The 17,646-nt window shown below is 38.4% G+C and overlaps 1 pseudogene; it reads left to right on the forward strand.

Annotated features, from left to right (window-relative positions):
• Window positions 1-10,092: 10,092 nt before the first annotated feature.
• Window positions 10,093-10,903, forward strand: LOC102768842 (annotated as a pseudogene).
• The last annotated feature ends 6,743 nt before the right edge of the window (window positions 10,904-17,646 follow it).

The following is a 17,646-nucleotide window of genomic DNA, read 5'->3' on the forward strand; positions in this document are numbered from 1 at the left end:
TGAGGGATATGGGCCTGTATTTCTCTTTCATTGTGTTGTCTTTACCTGGTTTTGGTATTAGGGTAATGCTGGCTTCATAGAATGTGCTTGGAAGTGTTCCTTCCTCTTGAATTTTTTGTAGTAGTCTGAGGAGTATAGTAGTTAGTTCTTCCTTGAATGTTTGGTAAAACTCCCCTGTAAAGCCTTCTGGTCCCGGGCTTTTGTTTGCTGGAAGCTTTTAGATGACTGCTTCGATTTCTTCCCTAGTTATCAGCCTATTGAGACTGTTAGAACCATCCTGATTGAGTTTTGGAATATTGTATTTTCTAGGAATATGTCCATTTCCTCCAGGTTGTCTTGTTTGTTAGAATAGAGTTGTCCATAGTATTTTTTAGCAATCCTTTGTATTTCTATGGGGTCTGTTGTTATTTCTCCTCTTTCATTTCTGATTTTGTTTATTTGGGTCCTCTCACTTTGCTTCTTGGTGAGCCTGGCTAGAGGTTTGTCAATCTTGTTTATCCTTTCAAAGAACCAGCTCTTGGTTTCATTGATTTTCTGTATTGTTTTTTTGGTCTCTATGTCATTTATTTCTGCTCTAATCTTTATTACCCCCTTCCTTCTACTCACTCTGGGGTTTATTTGTTAACCCAATCATTGTTTAATAGCGTGCTTCTCAGCTTCCAAGTGTTTGAATATTTTGGATTGTTTATATTATAGTTTATTTCTAATATTATGCCATTGTGGTCTGAGAAAATACTTGTTATGATTTCAATCTTCTTGAATTTGGGAAGACTTTGCTTGTGATCCAATATGTGATCTCTTATTGAAAATGTCCCATGAGCACCTGAGAAGAATGTATATTCTGTGGTTTGGGGGTGAAAAATTCTGAAGATGTCAATTAAGTCCATTTGATCTAGTGAGTCATTTAGGATTGCTGTTTCTTTGCTGATTTTTTTGTCTAGAGGATTTATCCAGTGATGTCAGTGGTGTATTAAAGTCACCTACTATGACTGTATTTTTGTTGATCTCTCCCTTGATATCTTCCAGGAGGTTTTTTTTTTATGTATTTGGGTACTCCTGCATTGGGTGCATATATGTTTTCAGTGTTATATCCCTTGTTGTATCAATCCCTTTAGTATTATGAAGTAGATTTCCTTATCTCTTGTCATGGCCTTCACTTTGAAGTCTATTTTCACAGATATAAGTATTGCTACTCCAGTATTTTTTCATTTCCATTTGCCTGGAAGATATTTTTTCCATCCCTTCAGTTTCAATCTGTGTGAGTCCCTTGTTATGAGGTGGGTCTATTGTAGACAGCATATATATGGGTCATGTTTTTTTTTATCCATTCAGCAACTCGATGTCTTTTGATTGAAGCATTTAGTACATTTATATTTAATGTTATTATTGAAAGGTACTTGTTTGTAGGCATTTTTATTTTTTGTGCCTCTTTTATTTCTTACTTTTTATTTCTTTTTTTACAACAGTCCATTTAGCATTTCTTGCATTGCTGGTTTGGTAGTGATAAACTCCCTTAGCCTTTGTTTGTCTATGAAGCTCCTTATTTCCCCTTCAATTTTGAATGATACCCTGCTGTATAGAGTGTTCTTGGACTCAGTTCCTTGCTTTGCATCACTTTGTAAATTTTCTTCCATTCTTTTCTGGCCTGATGTATTTCTGTTGGGAAATCATTTGATAATCTAATTGGAGATCCCTTGTACATAACTTTCTGTCTCTCTCTTGTAGCCTTTAAGATTCTCTCTTTGTCCTGAACATTTGCCATTCTATTTATGATATGTCTTGGTGTGGGTCTTTTTGCGTTCATCTTGTTTGGGATTCTCTAGGCTTGTTTGACTTTTTTCTTCCCCACATTAGGGAGGTTTTCGGACAATATTTCTTCAAATAGGTTTTCTAAGCCCTGTTCCTCTTTCTGTTGTTCTGGCACCCCTATTATTCATATGTTCATTCATTTCATGTTTCCCATAGCTCCTTTAGGTTCTCCTCCTGTCTTTTACATTTTTTCTTCAATTGTAGTTCAGTGTAGTTGTCTTTTGCTTCCCTGTCTTCTAATTCACTAATTCGGTCCTCCACTTCTCCTAGTCTACTGTTGAAACTTTCCATGGTTTTTTTTTTTTTATTGTAGCTATATCACTCTTCACTTATTCTTGATTCTTACATAAGTTGTTGATTTTTTCCCCCCATCAGGTTTATGAAGTGTATGACCCTTTGTCTGAATTCTTTTTTTGACACATTGCATGCCTCAGTTTCACTTAGCTGCTTTTCTGGCGATTCTGCCATTTTTTTTTTCTTTGGGGTTTTCTTTGTTGTGGGACGGAAGACATAAGACAGAAATAAGACACTCACACAAGAAGCAGGTGAATGGCCAACGGCACCTATTGATCGCCGTTGCAACCTATTTATTTCCTTCAAGGTTATACCATCAATTATAGTTGTTAAGTGCGGTTACTAAAACAAGTGAATTACATAAAACATCATTAGTCAATTTTTGCCCGGTTACCAAGGTATTATTAATCAACTTTGCCCTGTTGCTCTAGCTATTAATATCAATTTGCCCCATTGTCCCAACTACTAATATTAACTTGCCCCATTTCCTAGACTATTATAAACTTGCCCCGTTTCCCAGACTACCCTCGACCATAGTTAGTACCATTTTCCCAGCAACTGCCAATATACTTGAGAGGGACATTCAGAGGTCACAGTGGCCACGCACCCGGAACCAGCAGTTTGCTGTGGCATCTACAGGTACGCTCCCACACTTTGTCTACCCATTTTGGGTCACACCGAATGATCTAGATGTCAAGCCGTGCAGGGACTGCTCCTTGGGTGGCAGTGGCTCCTCGGGCTGTGGTTGTTCCTCAGGTGGTTGCAGAAGTGGCTGTTCCTCAGTTGGCAGTGGCTCCTCTGGTTGGTGCTGTTCGCAGCAGTGGGCAGTCTGTTCATGTGGCTACTGCTCCTTGGAATGGGGCGGGCTTCTCAGGAGGCTACTGCTCCTCGAATGGGGGTGGACTGCTCACAGTGTTGCTGTTCCTTGTACGGGTGTGGGCTGCTCACACCGCTGCTGCTCCTCGGATGGGGGCAGGTTGCTCGTGCGACTGCTGCTCCTCAGACAGGTGTAGGGTGTGGGTTGTGCAGCTGCTGCTCCTCAGACAGGGATGGGCTGCATGGGGCTGCTGCTCTTCAATAGTGAGCAGGCTGCTCATGCGGCTGCTGCTCCTTGGACAGGGCAGGCTGCTCGCATGGTTGTTACTCCTCTGATAGGGGAGCAGGCCACTCACACAGCTGCTGCTCCTTGGACAGGGGCAGGCCACGTGAGACTTCTGTTCTTAGGCCTGGGGCAGGCTGCTCGTTGGGCTACTGCTCCTTGGAGAGGAGTGGTATGCTCACGTGTCTGCTGCTCATGTGGTTGCAGTGCCCGGGCTAAGGTGCTAGGCCACTCAGAGGGGAGCATGCTTCACAACTCACAGGAGCCTGCACCCAGGGTGACTGGAGACTCGTTGACCATGGGACCACAGCTGAGGTAGCAGGGCCCTGGCAGGTGTGGCTGTAGAGTCCCAGGTGTTATTTGAGGGCACCCTGGGTGGAGTTGAGGCTGAGCTCCCAGTTACAGCAGTTCTCCCCTTCAAAAGGCTAGGCCTCTGAGGACATGCCAGCCTCCTGGTACTGTTTATTGTGGTAGCAGAGGCTGCTTAGTTAGGCGAGCCCAGATAGCCTGCCCGCAAAGGTCCTACGGTATCTAACTGTGCCTCCCTCACATACACACACACACACACACACACACACACACACACACACACACATGACCACACACTCCCATGACCACACTCCTCTTTTGCTCCCTCTCACTGACTCGCTCTCTCCCTCATTGCTGCCTTCTTCTTTCCTCTGTAGTTGGGTCTGGGGTGTTATTGACCCATTTGTGGATATAGTTTCCTCTGCAGGTGTCTAGTCATGAGGCTTGCTCTCTAGCACCTGGCCAGACAGGATAAAATTCACCTTGACAAGACACAACACAAAGGGAACAAAGCACAAATGTATTCACAACAACAATAACCCCACTATAAGTGACCACCTGAGAAAAGAGAATTAGGGGAGAGAAAAGAGAACATAAACGATATCGAAGAGAGAGAAAAAGATAAGAGAGAAAAGAAAAAGGAAGGAAAAGAAGGATGGATATATATATGGAGAAAACACCACAGAACCAATAGATAAACAACAACAACAAAAGAAACAAACAAAAATACAAACACCAAAACCTCAGCAAAGAGGGTGGGGGCAGAATCTGTAGAGGCTGAGCTTATATACAGAAAATAAGGTTAAGAATTAGATGAATATGGGGAGGATCTAAGTTCAGAGGAAGTAGAAAAGGGATGGGTAGATAAGAGAAAAGAGAATGAGAAAAAAATAATAAATTTACAAAAAAATTGATTTCAAAAATGGTATAAAAATAGCAAATAAAAATAAAATGAAATAGAGTGATGGAAGAATAATGCAAAAAGAAATAAAAAATAAAGCAACAAACAAAAACAGGAAAACAAAGAAAAAAGAATTAAAAAAAAGAGGTATTTCCAAAGCCGGTTTTGCTCAGTGGATGGAGCATTGGCCTGCGGACTGAAGGGTCCCGGGTTCGATTCCGGTCAAGGGCAAACACACAACAAACACAAGCAGAAACACAAAATTAAGATAGATGACTTTAAAAAGAGGAATCAGAGGCAAAATTCAGGAATACTGCCAAACAAAATCAACAAGAAGAAACACAAAGGGCAGGACCAATAGAGGCACAGAGTTTGCCATAAAACAAAAGATGAAATGGCTATAGGAAATCCTCATAAATCAATAATTACCCTAAATATAAAAGGACCGAATTCACCATTTAAAAGGCACAGAAGAGCAAATAGGATAAAAAACTAAACCCAAACATATACTGCCTTCAGGAGACACATTTAAGCTGTAAAGACACTTGTAGACAAAGTAAAAGGGTGGAAAAATCTTTTCCAAGCAAATAGCATCCAAAGAAAAGCAGGTGTAGCCCTGGCCGGTTTGGCTCAGTGGATAGAGCGTCGGCCTGTGAACTGAAGGGTCCTGGGTTCGATTCTGGTCAAGGGCACATGCCCAGATTTCGGGCTCCATCCCCGGAAGGTGGGGGGGTTGCGGGAGGCAGCCGATCCATGATTCTCTCTCATCATGGATGTTTCTATCTCTCTCTCCCTCTTCCTTCCTCTCTGAGATCAATAAAAATATATTTAAAAAAAAAAGAAAAGCAGGTGTAGCCAAACTTATACCTGATAAAATAGATTTCAAGATAACAAGGAACAAATAAATGTTATAATAATAAAGAGGACACTACATTAAGAAGATATAGCACATCTCAATATATATATATACACACCCAATTAGGGATCACTGAAATATATAAAGCAACTGTAAACAGAACTAACAAGAGATTTGACAAAAGTCATAGTTGGGGACTTCAATACTGCATTGACAGCTCTAGATAGATCATCCAAATCAAAAATCAATAAACAAATATTTACCTTAAATGACACATTAGAAAAAATATACATAATTGGCATTTACAGAACCTTTCATCCCAGAATACCAGGTTATACATTCTTCTCCAGTGCACATGGAACATTCTGAGAGAGCATGTAAGTCACAAAACTAGACTCAACAAATATATGAAGATTGCAATTATACTAAGCATATTCTCTGACTACAATGCTTTGAAATTAGAAATCAACTGCAAAAAAGGAAGTAAACAAACCCACAACTATGTGGATATTAAAGAACATACTACTAAAAAGTGATGTGGTCAAAGAAGAAATAAAAGGTTATATGAAAGGATAAATAGAGACCAATGAGGCTGACAATAAGACATCAAAACTTCTGGGAAGCAGTGAAAGCAGTAATAAGAGAAGAGTTTATATCATTACATGTCTATCTCAAGAAACAAGAGAAATCCAAAGTAAACAGCATTAACATTACATCTTAAAGGACTAGAAAAGAACAAAAGCAACCCAAAGTCACAGAAAAAGGGAGGTAATAAAAACTAAGCAAAATTTAGTTAAAGAGAGAACAAAAAGACTATATAATAAACTTATAAAACAGAGCTTTTTTAAATAAAATATATTAAAATTGACAAGCTCTTGGCTAGACTCTTTAAGGAAAAAACATAAAAATATAATAAATGAAAAAGATGTTTACACGAACACATCATACATAGACTATATGTCACCAAATTCAATGACCTAGAAGAAATAGATACTTTTTTAGAAATGTATAACCTTACTAGACCAAATCATGAAGAACTGGAAAATCAAAATAGACTGATCAACAGTGAGGAAATTGGAACAACCATTTAGATTGGCCCTTCCTGTTTGCAGCCAAGTCCTGTGAAGACAGACACAAACTCTGGATCTCTTGGAGCTTCAAGCAGGTTGCTGAAAGCCAAAGGAGGACAATTTCTGACAGTGGTTAGCACCTAAGTACCCCACAGCAAGCCCAGAATTGGCAGTCAGCCAGTCATCAGAAGAGTCAGATCCAAAGAGATCTCCCATGGAGCACTAACCTCTGCTGAAACTTCACTTTTTAATTTTTCTTCTCTTTTTAATTATTTTTCTTTCTTTTTATTTATTTATCTATGTTATCTATCTTTATTGTTTTGTTGTTATTATAGTCTCTATTGGTTTGTTCACATATCTAATTTTCCTCTTCCCTTTTTCCTACTGAATCTTTCTTTATTTTGCCTTTATTTTCTCTTTCTCTCTTTTCTTTTTCCCCTGCTTTCTCATCTTTTTTACTGTTCTTATTTTGGGTCTATCTGATTTTTCCTCTATTTTACTTTTAAAATTATTTTTTGTTTTCCTTTTGTTCATTCTTTATTTTAAACTATTTTTCTTCCCCTTTCTACTAATTCTTTATTCTTATTTTCTTTATTTCACCTCTGCACTTAAATGTTTCTTTTTGTCCTCCCCCTTTTTTAGTCTTTTTCTTTGTGTGTGTCTTTTCTTTATTTTGTTAATTTTCTCCTCATATTTATGTTATTTTTTTCTATCATTCTTGCTCTTTTTTCTCTTTTTTAATTCTCTTTTCCCTGGTGGTTGCTTTTGTTGTCATTGTAGGGGTTTTGTGTATGTTTATGTTTTGTTACTTTAGGCCTGGGATGTGAGATGGAGGGTGTAAATGGGGGCGAGGGGGAACCACAAAGGGAACATCCGTAATATTTTCAAAAATAAAGATAAATTTAAAAAGAAAAAAAAAACTATCAAAAACTTACCCAAAAATAATAGGACCAGACGGCTTCACCAGTGAATTCTACCAAACATTGAAAGAAGCGAAAGAATACATATTCTTCTCAAGCCCACATGGGACACTCTTCAAAACTGATCACTTGTTAGGTCACATAACAAATCCTAACAAATTTAAGAAGATTTAAATCATACTGAATATCTTTTCTTAAAACAACGGAATAGAACTAGAAATCAATATCAGTAAGAAAATGGGAATATTCACAAATACATGAAAATTAAATTACATACAAGAAGCACTAGGTCAAAGAGGAAATCAGAAAAGGGTTTTGAAAATGAAAAGTTAGCATGGTAGGTTAGCACGGTGGTTCATGGAAGGCTAAATAGCCATCTCAGACAGGGGATAAAGAAAAATTGAATTTAGTTAAGGAAAGGGGATGTGGATTGGATATCCAAAGGGAAGAGCTGCATAGCACCAAGCCAAGAGGACTCTGGTTTGATGATGGCAGCACCCAGGAGATGGAGCTTCATCCTCATATGTAGTCACTGGCTGGAAGCTTTTGTGGTCAGTGTGTCTCGGGCTGAGTTGGTGGGCTTGGAATGCAGGTGAGTGATCAGGTGTCTTTAGGAGAGTTTTAATTCCTTACATGGTGTGACTCCTGGTGTCCAGCAAGCTTTTTTCCCCGGTCTCTTGTTCTCCTGTGGTGGGAAGCTTACAAATGGCCATTAAGGATTGTATGACCTACAGTCCTAACAGAAAACATATAAATACAAATGAAAATAAATACACAACAAAACTTATGAGATACAGCAAAAGCACTACTGAGATGAAAGTAAAGTTTTGCATTAAATGAAAATCTTTTTAAAAAAAGTTATCTTTGCCATAACGGGTTTGGCTCGGTGGATAGAGCATCAGCCTGCAGACTCAAGGGTCCCAGGTTCGATTCCGGTCAAGGGTATGTACCTTGGTTGCCCGCACATCCCCAGTAGGGAGTGTGCAGGAGGAAGCTGATCGATGTTTCTCTCTCATCAATGCTTCTAACTCTCTATCCCTCTCCCTTCCTCTCTGTAAAAAATCAATAAAATATACTTAAAAAAAGTTATCTTGTTGTTGAAAGTATTGCAGATGTTCTCCTTTTCCCTCATTGACTCCATCCATCCCACACCTGCCCCTCCCAGGCCTTCATCATACTATTATCTGTGTCCATGGGTTATGCATACCTTGGTATATGTCTATAAATTCCCTAATTTCTCCTCCCCACCAGCTCCGCCCTTACCCCCCACCCTCCACCTTCCTTCTGAGATTAGTCAGTCTGTTCCATAATTCTGTCTCTGGGTCTATTTTGTTCAGTTTATTTTGTTTATTAGATTCCACATATGAATGAAATTATGTGATACTTGTCTTTCTCTGACTGGCTTATTTCGCTTAGCATACTACTCTCCAGGTCCCTTCATGCTATCTCAAAGGGTAAGAGATCTTTCTTTTTTACTGCTGTGTAGTATTCCATGGTGTAAAGGTACCATAGCTTTTTTATCCATTCAGATGCTGATGAGCACTTGGACTGTTTCCAGATGTTAGCTATTGTAAATTGTGCTGCTATGAACATAGGGGTGCATATATTTTTTATGATTGATTTTTTTAAGGATATATTTCTAGAAGTGGGTTCACTGGGTCAAATGGCAGTTCAAATGGAGTTTTTTGAGGAAACTCCATACTGTTTTTCATAATGGCTGCACCAGTCTGCATTCCCACCAGCTGTGTACTAGGGTTCCCTTTTCTCCACATCCTCGTCAGCACCTATCATTTGTTGATTGTTGATGACAGCCATTCTGACAGGTATAAGTTGAAACTTGTATCTCTTTTTTTTTTAAATTTGCATCTCTCTGATCATTAGTGACTTTGAGCATTTTTCATATGTCTCTTGGCCATCTGTATATCCACTTTGGTGAAGTATCTATTTAGGTCCTTTGCCCATTTTTTAATTGGGTTGTTTGTCTTCCCTTTGTTAAGTTGCATAAGTTCCTTATATATTTTGGATATTAACCACTTATCAGATATATCATTGGTAAATATGTTCTCCCATACAGTAGGCTCCCATTTCATTTTGCTAATGTTTTCTTAAATAACCTAACTTTATAACTCAAGATACTAAAAAAATAAAAAAAAATAAAAAAGAACAAAATAAACCCAAAGTTAGCACAAGGAAAGTAATAATAAAGATTAGAGCAGAATAAAACATAGGGTAAAAAGTCAGGAAAAAATCAACAAAACTGTGAGTTGTTTTTTTAAATAAATTCAACAAAATCTGATAGACTTCCTAAGGGAAAAGAATATCTTCAAATACATAAAATCAGAAGTGATAGAGGAGATATTACAGCAGACGTCTCAGAAATAGAAAGAATTATAAAGGAGTATTGTCAGCAACTATATAAAAATAAATTGGATAACCTAGAAGTAGTGGATGAATTCCCAGAAACATTAAACCTACTAAGACTGAATTAAGAAGAAAGAGAATACTTTGAACAGACCAACAACAAGTAAAGATATTGAGTTAGTAATAAAAAATATCCTAAACGAGAAGCTCAGGACTAGGTACCTTCACAACTCAACTTTACAAAACATTCAAAAACTAACACCTTTCTTAAACTCTTCAAAAATTAGAAGTATAAGAAATGCTTTAAGACTTATTTTATAAGGCCAACATCACCCTGAAACAAACCCAGAAATGACTCCACAAGAAAAGAAAATTACAGGTTAATATCTCTGATTAGTATTGAAGAAAAACCTCAATATAGTATTAGCAAAACAAATTCAATAATATATCAATAAGATTATGCCTTGGCAGAGGATTCTGTGAGCCCGAAAGTCGATGGAAACGTCTGTGTGATCTCCGGAGGCTGCCGAGTCGGAGGGACGAGAGCAGCAAAAAAGATGGCAACAGCAGCTCGGCCAACTTTTGAACCTGCGAGAGGCGGGAGAGGAAAAGGAGAAGGTGATTTGAGTCAACTCTCAAAGCAGTATTCAAGTAGAGACCTACCCTCTCATACAAAGATAAAATACAGACAGACCACTCAGGATGCCCCTGAAGAGGTTCGGAACTGTGACTTCAAAAGAGAATTAGAAGAGAGAGAGAGAGTTGCTACGAGAGAAAAAAATAGAGATCGTCCAACTCGAGAACATACAATCTCCTCTTCAGTGTCAAAGAAGCCTCGGCTAGACCAGATTTTTGTTGCCAACCTCGATGCAGATGATCCTCTAACAGATGAGGAAGATGAAGATGAAGATTTTGAAGAGGAGAGTGATGACGATGATACTGCAGCTCTTTTTGCAGAACCAGAAAAAATTAAAAAAGAAAGAGCTGAAGAGCAAGCCAGGAAGGAACAAGAACAAAAAGCTGAAGAAGAAAGGATTCGTATGGAAAACATTCTGAGTGGAAACCCTCTCCTTAATCTCACTGGCCCATCCCAGCCTCAGGCCAACTTCAAAGTTAAAAGAAGGTACTATATACAGTAATCAGTTGAAAATACATACACACGTGAGTTTTATAGCAAACTCTGTGTAAAGGACAAAAGATTTGTTAACGATACGCTGCTATCTGAATTTCACAAGAAGTTCATGGAGAAATATATTAAATAGTACAGTTTTATGTGCTTTATTAAAGACTAAAAAATGTAAATGATCATTCTGACTTGATTAGTTTGTTGTTGTTGTTTTTCCTTTTCCCCACATTTAAATTGTGAATAGGCTTTCCTAATTTTAAGTTCCAGAATATCTTTTCCTTGACTGATACCTTATTTGATAAGAACTTGGGAATTGTCTTAAACCAGTTTCCAGTCTCTGAATGTTTTCATTCAGGTTTTCTTTTTAAGATTCAAAAGGTAATCTGCTTATAATATTTTTAATAATTCAAATTACCAAATTCATTTCCCCCAACTTTTTTGTTGAAATGTATGCAGCTTATGGAACATTGCATATTAAAAGAAAATAAGATTATGCCTCATGGCTAATTGAAATTTATTTCTGAGATTCAAGTTTGGTTAGACATACAGAAATCATTCAACTGTATTAAAAATAATTTAAAAAACAACATAATTGTCTTAGTGGATGCACAAAAAAGCATTTGACCACTTTAAAAATATATATATATTTTAATGATTTTTTAAAAATTTTTTACAGAGAGGAGGGAGAGGGATAGAGAGTTAGAAACATCGATGAGAGAGAAACAATCGATCAACTGCCTCCCGCACACTCCCTACTGGGGATGTGCCCACAACCAAGGTACATACCCTGACCGGAATCAAACCTGGGACCCTTGAGTCTGCAGGCCGACACTCTATCCACTGAGCCAAACTGGTCAGGGCCATTTGACCACTTTTAACATAATAAAAAAAAAAAGCCACAAAAATTAATATAAAGGAAAATTCCCTCAAAATAATAAAAGCCACTTATGAAAAGCCACTCATGGCTAACATCATAATCAATATGGAAAAAACTGAATGCTTTTCCTCCAAAATCTGGTATAAGTGAAGAATTGCCATTTTGATTTAATATAGTATTAGAAATCCTAGCTAAAACAATCAGGTAAGAAAAAAAAAACCGATTTAAATTAGGAGAAAAGGCCCTAGCCAGTTTTGCTCAGTGGGTAGAGCATCAGCCTATGGACTGAAGGGTCCCAGGTTTGATTTTGGTCAAGGGCACATGCCTAGGTTGTGGGCTGGATCCCAGTAGGGGGTTTCCAGGAGGCAGCCAATCAATGATTCTCTCATCATTGATGTTTCTATCTTTCTCTTTCCTTTCCTCTCTAAAGTAAATAAAAATAAATAAATTAGGAGGGAAGAAGTAAATGATTTCTGACTATAGATGGCATAATCTTATATGTTGAAAACCACAGAGTTCATAAAAACTTCTTAGAATTGATAAAAAATTCAGTAAAGTAGTAAGATAAAAAATAACATGCAAGAGTCTGTTATATCTCTTTACAATGATCTATCTGAGAAGTAAATAAGGAAAATGACCCTATTTATAATAGCAAAAAATAGATTAAAATACATAGGAATAAATTTAACGAATAGGTGAAAGATCTAGACACTTGAAAACCATAAAACACTGATAAAAGAAATTAAAGAAGACATGAATAAATGGAAGATTTTATGTGTTAATGGATTGGAAGAATTAATAGTGTTAAATGTACATATTACCTAAAGCAATCTACAGATTTAATGTAATTTCTGTCAAAATTCCAATGACATTTTCCCCCCCAAAATAGAAAAAAAACACTAAAATTGTGTGGAAGACCTCAATTAACCAAAACAGGAAGACCAAAGCTAGAATCATCACACTTCCAGATTTTTAATCCTCTATAATAAAGGCCTAATATGCTAAGTGTCCAACTGTTTGACTGTTTGACCAGTCACTATGATGTGCACTGACCACCAGGGGACAGACGCTCCGAAAGGTAAGTTAACTTGCTGCTGGGGTCCAGCTGATCAGTACTGGGCGAGACAACCCGGACACACCTTGGAGCCCTCCCGTGGCCCCTCCACGGCCCTGATCATGCACTAGTGGGGTCCCTCAGCCTGGCCTGTGCCCTCTCTGAATCCGGGACTCCTCGGGGGATGTTGGAGATCTGGTTTTGGCTTGATCCCCACAGGACAAGCCAAGGGACCCCACTAGTGCATGAATCCATGAACCGGGCCTCTAGTTATATTATAAAGCTACTAGAGGCCTGGTGCACAAATTTGTGCATGGTTGGGATCTGGCTGGCCTGCCCCAATGGGGGCCAATTGGGCCAGGCTGACTGAGGGAGGGCCCCCATGTGATTGGCCGGTTGGCCCCACCCCCAATTGAGTGAGGGGGCCAATCAGGGCCCTGATTGGGCCAGTTGGCTGCTGCAGTGTGTGTCATTCTGGTCATTCCAGTCCTTCTGGTCGCTTGGCTTTTATATATATAGATAGTAATTAAAACAGTAGAGAAGTGGCGTAAAAACAGACATATAGTCCTCACCTGTTTGGCTCAGTGGATAGAGCGTTGGCCTGTGGACTGAAGGGTCCAAGGTTCAATTCCGGTCAAGGGCATGTACCTTGGTTACAGGCACATCCCCAGTAGGGGGCGTGCAGGAGGCAGCTGATCGATATTTCTCTCTCATAGATATTTCTAACTCTCTAGCCTTCTCCCTTCCTCTCTGTAAAAAATCAATAAAATATATTAAAAAAATAGACACATAAACAAATGGGACATAATAGAGAGTCTAGAAATATATACAAGAATATACAATCAATTAATTTTTGAACATCATCTACACACTGCCTCTCATGCCCATCCCCCTAAGCAAAGTATTTTTTCTTTCCCATTTTCTCAATCTTAAATCACCTCCACCTACCATCACCCTCTGACCCTCTGGCTAGTCCCACATTGTTGTCTGTGTCTCTCTCTATATATACTAGAGAACCGGTGCACGAAATTTGTGCACTCAGAGAGGGAGTCCTTTAGCCCGGATTGCGAGAAGGCACAGTCCAGGCCGAGGGACCCCACAGGTGCACGATCAGGGTCATGGAGGGACACAGGATGTTGGCCAGCTAGGCAGGGACCGCAGGAGGGCTCCAGGGCATGTCCAGCCTGTTCTGCTAAGTCATGATCAGCCAGAACCCAGCAGCAAGCTAACCTACTGGTAGGAGTGTCTAACCCCTGGTGGTCAGTGCACATCATAGCGACTGGTCGACCAGTTGACTGTCTGCCCTCTGGTGGTCAGTGCATGTCATAGCAAGCGGTTGAGCAACCTTAGCATATCATTAGCATATTACACTTTGATTGGCTGAATGGCTGATCAGTCGTTGATTGGTTATGGCTGACAGGAGGACAGGACACTTAGCATATTAGGCTTTTATTATATAGGATTTGACTAATTCCTTCACATTCTTTCATCCAATCTGCCCTCCTCCACTTTGACAGCTGTCATTCTGTTACCTATAGCGATGTTTTCTGTTTCTATTTTATTTGTCAGTTTATTTTATTCATTAGCTTCCACATATAAGTGAGATCATATGGTATTTGTCTTTCTCCGACTGGCTTATTTCACTTAGCATAATAATCTTCTGGTCCATCTATGCTGTCGAAAAAGGTAGGATTTCCTTCTCTTTTATGGTCACATATATATTCCACTGTGTAAATGTAAGATAGATTTTTTTTTCTCCATTCTTCAATAGATGGGCACTTGAGCTATTTCCAGATCTTGGCTGTTGTAAATAACACTGCAGTGAGCATAAGTGGGGTTATACTTCTGAATGACTGGTTTAGGCTTCTTATGATATGCTACCAGAAATGGGATTGCTGGGTCAAAAGGAAGATACATTTTTAATTTTTTAAATCAAACTCCATATTGTTTTCCACAGTGGTTCACCAATCTTCATTCTTACAAACAGTGCATGAGCATTTTCTTTTCTTCATATTCTGGCCAACACTTGTTAGTTGTTGTTTTATTGATGATAGCCTTTCTAGCAGGTATGAGATATTTATTTATTGCTTTAGTTTTTATTTTCTAAAAATATTTACTCATTAAATTGATTGGGGTGACATTAGTCAAAATGAACATATAGGTTTCAGGTATGGATTTCTATGTTACAAGATTTATATATCGCACTGTGTGCCCAACCAGCCAAAGTCAAATATTCTCTTGTCACCTTATATTAGGAACCACTGAGATGATATTTAATTGTGGTTTTAATATATATCCCTCTGATAATTACTGATGTTGAGCACTATTTCATATGTCTGTCTGCCATATGTATGTCCTCTTTTAAAAATTTTCTATTCAGATCTTTTGCACATTTTTAAAATTGGAATGGGATTGTTTGTATTCATGGTGTTGAGTTGTATAAGTTCTTATATATTTTTGAAATTATCAGGTGTATCTTATCAGGTGTATCATTAGCAAATATTTTTTTTCGCATACAGTGGGTTCCCTTTTCTTTTGTTGATGGTTTATTTTTCTTTGCAAAAGTTTTTTAGTTTGTTGTACTTCCATTTATTTACTTTTTCCTTTGTTTTTCTTGCCCTATGTGATATACCAGCAAAAATTTTGTTAGGAGAGATGCCTGAGATTTTCCTGCTTGTGGTTTCATATAGGATTTTTATGATTTTGTGACTTTTATCCATTCAGAGATGGATTATCCATTTGTATGGTGTAAGTTGGTGGTCTAGTTTCATTTTTTTGCATATATCTGTCCATTTTTTTCCAAAACCATTTATTAAAGAGTCTGAATTTACTTCATTATATACTCTTGAATCATTCGTCAAATATTGATTGACCAAAAAGGTGTGAGTTGATTTTGGGGCTCTCTGTTCCGCTTTATTCATTGAACTATATGACTGTTCTTATGCTAGTACCAACCTATTTTCATTACAGTGGCCTTTTAGTATAGTTTGATATGAGGTAATGTGATCCCTAAAACTTTGTTTATCTGATGTATCATGTTTACTAATTTGTGAATATTGTACCAACCATGCATCTTTGGAATAAATTTCACTTGATTGTGATGTGTGATTTTTTTAAGTGTATTGCTAGATCAACTTTGCTAATATTTTGTTGAGAATTTTAGCATCTATGTTCATCATGGATATTGGCCTATAACTTTATTTCTTTGTAGTGTCTTTATCTGGTGTTGGAATTAGGATAATGTTGATCTTGTAAACGGAGCTTGGAAGTCCTCTCTTTACTTGTATTTTTTTGGAACAGTTTGAGATGGATAGGTGTTAGAATGTTTTGTACAATTGCCTGTGAAGCCATCCAGGAGAGGTCTTTTGTTTGTTAGGAGTTTTCTTTTATTATTACTCTTTTAATTTCATTCATTTTATTCAGTTTTTCTGATTCTTCCTGATTGAGTTTTGGAAGATTGTGTGTTTTTTTCATTTCCTAGTCCTTTTAGATTTATGGTTAAATTATTTATTTGTGATTTTTCTTGCTTTTTGAGATAGACCTGTAATGCTATGTACTTCCTTCTCAAGACTGCTTTTGCTGTGTCCCATAGATTTGGGATTGTTGTGTGTTAATTTTTTTTCCCCAGAAAATTTTAGATTTTTTTCATTGATCTCATCGTTAACCCATTCATTATTTAATAGCATGCTATTTAGCTTCCATGTGTTTGAATGTTTTTCAGTTTTTTTTATTGTAGTTGATTTCCAGTTTCATACCATTGTGATCTGAGACTATGCTTTAATATTATTTCAATCTTGAATTTGTTAAGATTTACTTTGTGTCCTAACATGTAGTCTGTCTTTGAGAATGTTCCATGTGTGCTTGAGAAGAATTTATATTTTGCTGCTTTGGGATAAAATGATCTATAATTATCAGTCAAATTCATCCCCTCCAATGTGTTATTTAGGATCTCCGTTTCCTTGTTGATATTTTTGTCTGGAAGATCTATCCAGTGATGTCTCTTGGGTGTTGAAATACCCTTCTATGACTGTATTGCTGTCTATCTCTTTCTTAATGTTCACCAAGAATGTCTATATATGTAGGTGTTCCTATATTGGATGCATATATGTATACTAGAAGCCTGGTGCATGAAATTCATTCATGGGGGGCGGGTGGTCCCTTAGCCTGGCCGGCACCCTCTCCAATCCAGGACCTCTAGGGGCGTGTCTGCAGGATTGGGCCTAAACCAGCAGTCAGACATCCCTCTCACAATCTGGGACTGCTGGCTCCTAACTACTCCCCTGTCTGCCTGATTGCCCCTAACCGTCTCTGCCTGCCAACCTGATTTTCCCTAACCACCTCTGCACGCTAAACTGATAACCCCCTAACTGCTCCCCTGCTGGCATGATGCCCCTAACTGCTCCTCTGCCAGCCTGATCGCCTCAAACCACCTCTGCCTGCCAACCTGATTGCCCCCTAACTGCCCTTCCCTGCCAGCCTGATCATCACTAACTGCCCCCCCCTGCCAGTCTGATCACCCCCTAACTGCCCTCCCTTGCCAGCCTGATTGCTCCCTAACTACTCTGCCCTGCTATCATGATTGTCCCCTAACTGCTCCCCCCTGCTGGCCTGATCACCCCCTAACTGCTTCCTCCTGCCAGCCTGATTGCCCCTAACTGCCTCTGCCTTGGCCCCTGCCACTGTGGCTTTGTCCAGAAGATGTCTGATCTAATTAGTATAGTGCCCTTTTATTAGTATAGATAAGAGTTATATCCTCTTTTTAGATTGATCCTTTTAGTTTTATATAGTGGCCTTCTTTGTCTCTTTTATGGCCTTTGTTTTGAAGTCTATTTTGTTAGGTATAAGTATTACTATCACAACTTTTTTGTTTATTTGTTTCCATTTGCTTGGCATATTTTCTCCATTCTTTCACTTTCAGTCTATGTAAATCTTTTGTTCTGAGGTGGGTCTCTTGTACACAGCATATACAT

Source organism: Myotis davidii, unplaced genomic scaffold (genome assembly GCF_000327345.1).
Source record: "Myotis davidii unplaced genomic scaffold, ASM32734v1 scaffold2805, whole genome shotgun sequence".
NCBI classification, from domain to species: Eukaryota; Metazoa; Chordata; class Mammalia; order Chiroptera; family Vespertilionidae; genus Myotis; species Myotis davidii.